The 9,189-nt window shown below is 32.6% G+C and overlaps 1 long non-coding RNA gene across 1 annotated transcript; it reads left to right on the top strand.

The window, feature by feature from the left end:
- The first annotated feature begins 2,024 nt into the window (after nucleotides 1–2,024).
- Nucleotides 2,025–8,961, top strand: LOC113653867. Its single transcript, XR_003443188.2, has 3 exons — nucleotides 2,025–2,185; nucleotides 8,115–8,179; nucleotides 8,578–8,961. It is a non-coding gene; the product is annotated as an uncharacterized LOC113653867 (long non-coding RNA).
- The last annotated feature ends 228 nt before the right edge of the window (nucleotides 8,962–9,189 follow it).

Below are 9,189 nucleotides of genomic sequence, written 5' to 3'. Positions count from 1 at the left end.
TTGTATATATTTTGTATTTTATAATATGTATGTTTTATCTATCCCACTAGACATAACAAGGTTGTTTCTTATTCTAGATTTGATTGGCTGATGAATGAAATTAGATTTAAGGCAGAAGAACATTGAGAATCTGCTCAGTGTTGATCAGATGATCTGTAGATTTCAAGAAGAAAATCTAATATTTGTTGCAAGCTTGTCAAATGCAACATCATGTTTTTGATAAAGATTTCACACCACCAGGTTTTCTTCTCAGGTAATCTGCAGAATTTCAGATGAAACTGGAATTCATTCATGATTCTTAATTGAGTTGTAAGCCTTTCATGTCTAAACACAAGTTATTTAGATTTTTTTTTAAAGGAAATGTCATTACACAGAGTGCTTTATCACCAAATTTTGGAGAAAACAAGCCCCAGGCAGCAAAGTCAGCAAACATTTTAAACACATTTTCATTCTAGCTCTTGAATAATACACATGAAGTCAATGAAAACAGCTGGAGAGATAGACAGAGGGTCGGACAGGGGGTGCTGATGAGGTTCAAGTACGAACAAACTATTCTTCAGTCCAAAAGCTGAAACTTAACCATTGGCTATAAAGCTAATGAAGCGTCGCATGCATTAATTATTCACACTCTCAGTCTCTTCAGAACTCACACTTCACTGTGTGAAACACAACACTTCAGGGTGAGTCACGGTTTGTTTGGGTCCACTTGAGATTCCTTTTCCAACTTTTGCAGTAGATTTTCTTTGACTTTAGAACTGTGCTTGATTAATGATAATTGGTGCCTTCTATGGCACTGGATGTCAAATCATTGTTGATTGACAGATTGAATCCCAAACCTAAAACTGTTTTGTGTTTAATTGTGATTGCATGGAAGACTTTCCATGGCTGAATGTGCTTCTTCACTGACCAGGATATTATGAGTTTAAATCCCAGGACTTCCAGGAAGCACAAATGATTAACTTACTCTTCATTCTTTGTCAGAAATTGAAAAAAAAAATAAAATACTTCACTTAATTACAGCCTGAAGTGATTTTATGAGACTATAAAGTTTCTTTTCCACCAGGGAAGTGTTTATAGCTGTTGTGACCTGCTGAGAGACATTAATTGCGAGTCTGGAACACAGGTTATAGTGGCTTCAATAGTTTAGACATCCGTCCTTAGTTTAGCTCCCAGGACCTAGGATTAAATTGTAGGGTAATTTATTTACTGCTTAAATGCAGGAATTAGTCTAGTCTTCCGGTGTGCTGCTGATCATGTCCTATAACACATTTGTGCTGCTGAGGTTTAAAGTGTTATCCTGCGCTAACACACCCAGTTTGTCGAAGTAAGGCTTTTCGAGAAAAACATCCTATAGTTTGTTAACACTCTGGGGAAGAACCACATATATGGCTGTGATGGTCAGGTATCCAAATACCGCTGCTCATATGGAGTGTAAACTTTACAATCATTATCAAACTGTGTAGCTGTTAGCTATCGTACATCAACCTAGGCATCAAACCAGGTACTAGGTGCCCTTCACTTCAGCTTCTCAGTGAGGTGAAACCATACAGGAAAGCCAAGGATTTTCATCAGAACTTTATTTATTTATTTGTTTGTTTGTTTGTTTGTTTGTTTGCTTGCTTGCTTGCTTATTTGCTTTATATTTTATTTAGAGAGGAGGCAGCTAGAATTATGTCTCGATTTTTTTCAGACATGCATTTTTTCAGAGCTAGTAGTAGTAATAGTAGAAGTTTATTTTATTTTTATTAATTAATTAATTTATTATTTTTTAATTAATTAATTCATTCATTCATTCATTTTTTAATACAGCCTTAAATCCGTATTCTACATCGTAACAATGTTCGGTTTATTTACTACTCTATTTATTACTTCCTTATGTTTGAATTTTTTGTTAATTAATTATTATTATTATTATTATTATTATTATTATTATTATTATTATTTTAATTATATGTTTTTGTATTTTATTTATTTATTTATTTATTTATTTATTTATTTATTTTAAGAGATCTTGCCATTTCCGGTCCTGACAGAAACCGGAAGTAGTGCTATCACTATGGGGACTGGGGATGACAAGAAGTTGGCGGTTTCTTTAGTCAGACATTCTTACTGGTTCGACTTTTGGGTTTTTATGTTGTTCGACGTCGCATTTTTTCTCTTCGTGTACTTCGTTGTTCCATAAACGGTAAGACGAAATAGATAACGATAGCGTTACACACGCTTATGCAGGCTTCGTGCTAACAAGCTAGCTAGCTGCGTGGATACCGTCACGTACTCATGTTTATTATTGCGCAACTTAATTATTCCTTGTATCCACTATACTATACAAAACAATACATACCTAAATAACACTATACTATACTATACAAGACAATACAGACCTAAATAACACTATACTATACTATACAAGACAATACAGACCTAAATAACACTATACTATACTATACAAGACAATACAGACCTAAATAACACTATACTATACAAGACAATACAGACCTAAATAACACTATACTATACTATACTATACTATACAAGACAATACAGACCTAAATAACACTATACTATACTATACAAGACAATACAGACCTAAATAACACTATACTATACAAGACAATACAGACCTAAATAACACTATACTATACTATACTATACAAGACAATACAGACCTAAATAACACTATACTATACTATACAAGACAATACAGACCTGAATAACACTATACTATACTATACTATACAAGACAATACAGACCTAAATAACACTATACTATACAAGACAATACAGACCTAAATAACACTATACTATACTATACAAGACAATACATACCTAAATAACACTATACTATACTATACAAGACAATACAGACCTAAATAACACTATACTATACTATACAAGACAATACATACCTAAATAACACTATACTATACTATACAAGACAATACAGACCTAAATAACACTATACTATACTATACTATACAAGACAATACAGACCTAAATAACACTATACTATACTATACAAGACAATACAGACCTAAATAACACTATACTATACAAGACAATACAGACCTAAATAACACTATACTATACTATACTATACTATACTATACAAGACAATACAGACCTAAATAACACTATACTATACTATACAAGACAATACAGACCTAAATAACACTATACTATACTATACAAGACAATACAGACCTAAATAACACTATACTATACAAGACAATACAGACCTAAATAACACTATACTATACTATACAAGACAATACAGACCTAAATAACACTATACTATACTATACTATACTATACAAGACAATACAGACCTAAATAACACTATACTATACTATACAAGACAATACAGACCTAAATAACACTATACTATACAAGACAATACAGACCTAAATAACACTATACTATACAAGACAATACAGACCTAAATAACACTATACTATACAAGACAATACAGACCTAAATAACACTATACTATACAAGACAATACAGACCTAAATAACACTATACTATACAAGACAATACAGACCTAAATAACACTATACTATACTATACAAGACAATACAGACCTAAATAACACTATACTATACTATACTATACAAGACAATACAGACCTAAATAACACTATACTATACAAGACAATACAGACCTAAATAACACTATACTATACTATACAAGACAATACAGACCTAAATAACACTATACTATACTATACTATACAAGACAATACAGACCTAAATAACACTATACTATACTATACAAGACAATACAGACCTAAATAACACTATACTATACTATACTATACAAAACAATACATACCTAAATAACACTATACTATACTATACAAGACAATACAGACCTAAATAACACTATACTATACTATACAAGACAATACAGACCTAAATAACACTATACTATACAAGACAATACAGACCTAAATAACACTATACTATACAAGACAATACAGACCTAAATAACACTATACTATACTATACTATACTATACAAAACAATACATACCTAAATAACACTATACTATTACTAATACCAAGACAATACAAGACCTAAATAACACTATACTATACTATACAAGACAAGTGACAGACCTAAATAAACACGATACTAGTACTATACTATACTATACAAGACAATACAGAACATAAAATCACACTAATACTAGACTATACAAGACAATACAGACCTAAAAATAACACTATACTATACAAGACAATACAGACCTAAATAAACACTATAACTATACTATACTTATACAAGACAATACAGACCTAAATAACACTATACTATACTATATAACAGACAATAACAGACCTGAATACACTATACTTATACTATACAAGAACAGATACAGACCTAAATAACACTATACTATACAAGACAATACAGACCTAAATACACTATACTATACTATACAAGACAATAATACCTAAATAACACTATACTATACTATACAAGACAATACAGACCTAAATAACACTATACTATACTATACAAGACAACAGACCTAAATACACTACTATACTATCTATACCTAATACACTATACTATACAAGACAATAACAGACCTAAAATACAACTATAACTATACTACCTATCTACTATACAAGACAATACAGACCTAAATAAACACATATACTATACTATACATGACAATACAGACATGAAATAACACTATACTATACGATACAAGACAATACAGACCTAATAACAACTATACTATACAAGACAATACAGGACCTAGAATAACACTATACTAATACTATCTAACAAGACAATACAGACCTAAAAAACTATACTATACTAGACTATACAAGACATACAGACCTAAATAACACTATACTATAACTAGTCAAGACAATACAGACCTAAATAACACTATAACGATACAAGACAATACAGACCTAAATAACACGATACTATACAACAATACAGACCCTAAATAAACCTATCTATACAAGACAATACAGACCTAAATAACACTATACTATACAAGACAATACAGACCTAAATAACACTATACTATACAAGACAATACAGACCTAAATAACACTATACTATACTATACAAGACAATACAGACCTAAATAACACTATACTATACTATACTATACAAGACAATACAGACCTAAATAACACTATACTATACAAGACAATACAGACCTAAATAACACTATACTATACTATACAAGACAATACAGACCTAAATAACACTATACTATACAAGACAATACAGACCTAAATAACACTATACTATACTATACAAGACAATACAGACCTAAATAACACTATACTATACTATACTATACAAGACAATACAGACCTAAATAACACTATACTATTCTATACTATACAAGACAATACAGACCTAAATAACACTATACTATACAAGACAATACAGACCTAAATAACACTATACTATACTATACAAGACAATACAGACCTAAATAACACTATACTATACTATACAAGACAATACAGACCTAAATAACACTATACTATACTATACTATACTATACAAGACAATACAGACCTAAATAACACTATACTATACAAGACAATACAGACCTAAATAACACTATACTATACTATACAAGACAATACAGACCTAAATAACACTATACTATACTATACAAGACAATACAGACCTAAATAACACTATACTATACTATACAAGACAATACAGACCTAAATAACATTATACTATACTATACTATACTATACAAGACAATACATACCTAAATAACACTATACTATACAAGGCAATACAGACCTAAATAACACTATACTATACAAGACAATACAGACCTAAATAACACTATACTATACTATACAAGACAATACAGACCTAAATAACACTATACTATACTATACAAGACAATACAGACCTAAATTATACTATACTATACTATACTATACAAGACAATACAGACCTAAATAACACTATACTATACAAGACAATACAGACCTAAATAACACTATACTATACTATACTATACAAGACAATACAGACCTAAATAACACTATACTATACAAGACAATACAGACCTAAATAACACTATACTATACAAGACAATACAGACCTAAATAACACTATACTATACTATACTATACAAGACAATACAGACCTAATTAACACTATACTATACTATACAAGACAATACAGACCTAAATAACACTATACTATACTATACAAGACAATACAGACCTAAATAACATTATACTATACTATACAAGACAATACATACCTAAATAACACTATACTATACAAGACAATACAGACCTAAATAACACTATACTATACAAGACAATACAGACCTAAATAACACTATACTATACAAGACAATACAGACCTAAATAACACTATACTATACAAGACAATACAGACCTAAATAACACTATACTATACAAGACAATACAGACCTAAATAACACTATACTATACAAGACAATACAGACCTAAATAACACTATACTATACAAGACAATACATACCTAAACAAACACTATACTATACAAGACAATACAGACACAAACAACACTATACTATACAAGACAATACAGAATAAAATTATACTATACAAGACAATACAGACCTAAACAACACTATACAAGACAATACAGACATAAATAACACTACTGTACAAGACAATACAGATCTAACTAACACTATACTATACAAGACAATACAGACACATAACACTATACTATACAAGACAATACAGATATAAATAACACTATACTATACAAGACAGTACAGACATAAATAACACTATACAATACAAGACAATAGACATAAATAACACTATTAGTATAGTAGACAATAGTATAGTATGAGACAATGCAAATGTGATACAATAGACAGTAGGAGTATTAAATATGAATACATAATATATGACAGATCAGTTATGTACATAAAGTCTGAGAGTGCACGGTAGTGCAAATAGCAGTCTTGTGTAATATTATGCTTTTTGTACAATATACAGCAGCAGTAGTGTGTGTAACATATACTGATGATGGGATGACTGACAGTTCTGATAATGCAGCACTTATAGATATGAAGCAGGGAATCTAATTATGGGGAATTATTATAATTAATCAGGGTGATTGTCTGGGGAAAGAATCTGTTCCTGTGTCTGGTAGTTTTGGTAAACAAAGCTCTGTAGCGCCTTCCAGAAGGGAGGAGCTGAAAGAGGTTGTGTCCAGGGTGTGAACGGTCAGTGGTGAGTTTTCCTGCCCGGTTTCTGGTTTTTGTATGGTACAAGTCCTGGGGGGTGGGCAAGGGGGCACCAATTATTTATTGTGCTGTTTTTACTATGCGCTGCAGTCTGTCCCTGTGCTGTTTTGTTGCTGCTCCAAACCAGATGGTGATGGATGTGTACAGGACAGATTCAGTGACTGCAGTGTAGAACTGCATCAACAGCTCCTGTGGCAGACCATACATCCTTAATTGATGTAGAAAGTACATCCTCTGCTGTGCTTGTTTGATGATGGAGTTTATGTTGCACTCCCATTTCAGGTCTATGTTAGAGCCCAGAAACTTGAAGGACTCCACAGATGACACAGGGCTGAGTGGGAGTAGTGTTGAGGGGTCTTTATTAAAGTCCACTATCATCTGCACAGTTTTGAGTTTAGCTCTAGACTGTTTTGACTGCACTATAGCTTTTAGCTGCACCAAATTTCAGGAGTTTAACAGTTGGGTTACTTGAAGTGCAGTCATTGATATAGAGGGAGAATAGCAGTGGGGAGAGGACACATCCCTGAGGAATACCAGTGCTGACTGTCCGAATAGTGGAGGAAACACCTCCCAGTCTCACCTGTTGTTTCCTGCCTGTCAGGAAGCTGGTGCTTCTTTTGTGGTTATTAGACACATGCTGAACTTCACAATACAAGCTCCTGATTAAGGCGTATACAAACGATAACATTTTAGCACTTAACTTTCGAGCAGATGTTACGATTCACATGGTCAGTTGAAATGCACTATTTGTGTTCAATGATTTACAGCATTTCTAATATCATAATCCACTACTAATAAATCTGCTGGAAAATCTAGAAAATTGTAAATAATCATAGACCTGTCTGTAATTGTAGGTTGCTGAAATCAGGGCATGATGGAAGGACCCAAGACTGTGGATCATCTGCAGAAGAGATGACTGGTAAAGTGTGCAAAACACACACACCTCACATATTCCATAATGAAAATGTGTCTACATCTCATGGTTTCCTTCAAAACAGACATCGTGTAATTGCTGCTCAGTTCCGATGTTCTCAGATCAGTCGAGTCAATATGCACAGTAGGGTTGTTAGAAAAAAAAGTGTGTGTGTACACAAACAAAAGAGACTCACTTTAGTGATATGGAAGTACATGTTCCTGCATTTTACAGCAAATGTTCAGCACGTGTTTAAATACAAGCAGACTTGATCATGTTTCTTTAGTGTATGTGTGTGTAGACCGTGACTCACTCATCTGCTGATGAGTTTTTTGATTCAGCTACAAGAAATAAGCATCTGTTGCATGTTTAAACAGAACCGGGTCTCTCATGTTCTTTTGCAGTTGTCTGATGGCTGGGTCCTGGATGTGTGGGTTCAGCTGATCTCTTGCTAACCTTTTACCAACGAATCCAGTTCCTGCCCTGTTCAGCACACCGGCGCTTTAAAACATACCACTAACATTCCTTTCCAGACCATAATGCCTCTCCAGAACCTCGATTAACATGAAATCAATCCGGGCTAAGTTATTTTTTGTATATTTCACCTGTTACCAATTAGAACATTTGTTTGTGTGTGTGTGTGAGAGAGCAGATGGAGCGTTATCAGTGTGAATGAGTGATAGAATTGTACTGAAAATAAAATAATTATTGGAAATGGAAAGGATCTTCTTTCATATAAAATATTGTATTCACAGTGCTAGACAAATTACATGGTGTCTCAAAAATCACCAAATATAGTCCTTCGTTTTTCCTCATGTCTCTGGGGTCGACTCTTGAGTCGGCGCTCTATGATGTCCCAAAACTGTTGCGGACCGACCGAGAAGTGAGCATCTATGGAAGTTGACTGGCGTCCATGTTTCATGAAGACTTTTGGGACACTCTGTATATATTTGAAATACATTTGGAGCTAAAGTCAGTGATCTTTGTCATTCAGCCAGGCAACAAGGTGTGTATAG

The sequence above is a fragment of the Tachysurus fulvidraco genome, chromosome 7 (assembly GCF_022655615.1).
Source record: "Tachysurus fulvidraco isolate hzauxx_2018 chromosome 7, HZAU_PFXX_2.0, whole genome shotgun sequence".
Taxonomy (NCBI): Eukaryota; Metazoa; Chordata; class Actinopteri; order Siluriformes; family Bagridae; genus Tachysurus; species Tachysurus fulvidraco.
This window is presented reverse-complemented; position numbering and strand designations above follow the sequence as displayed.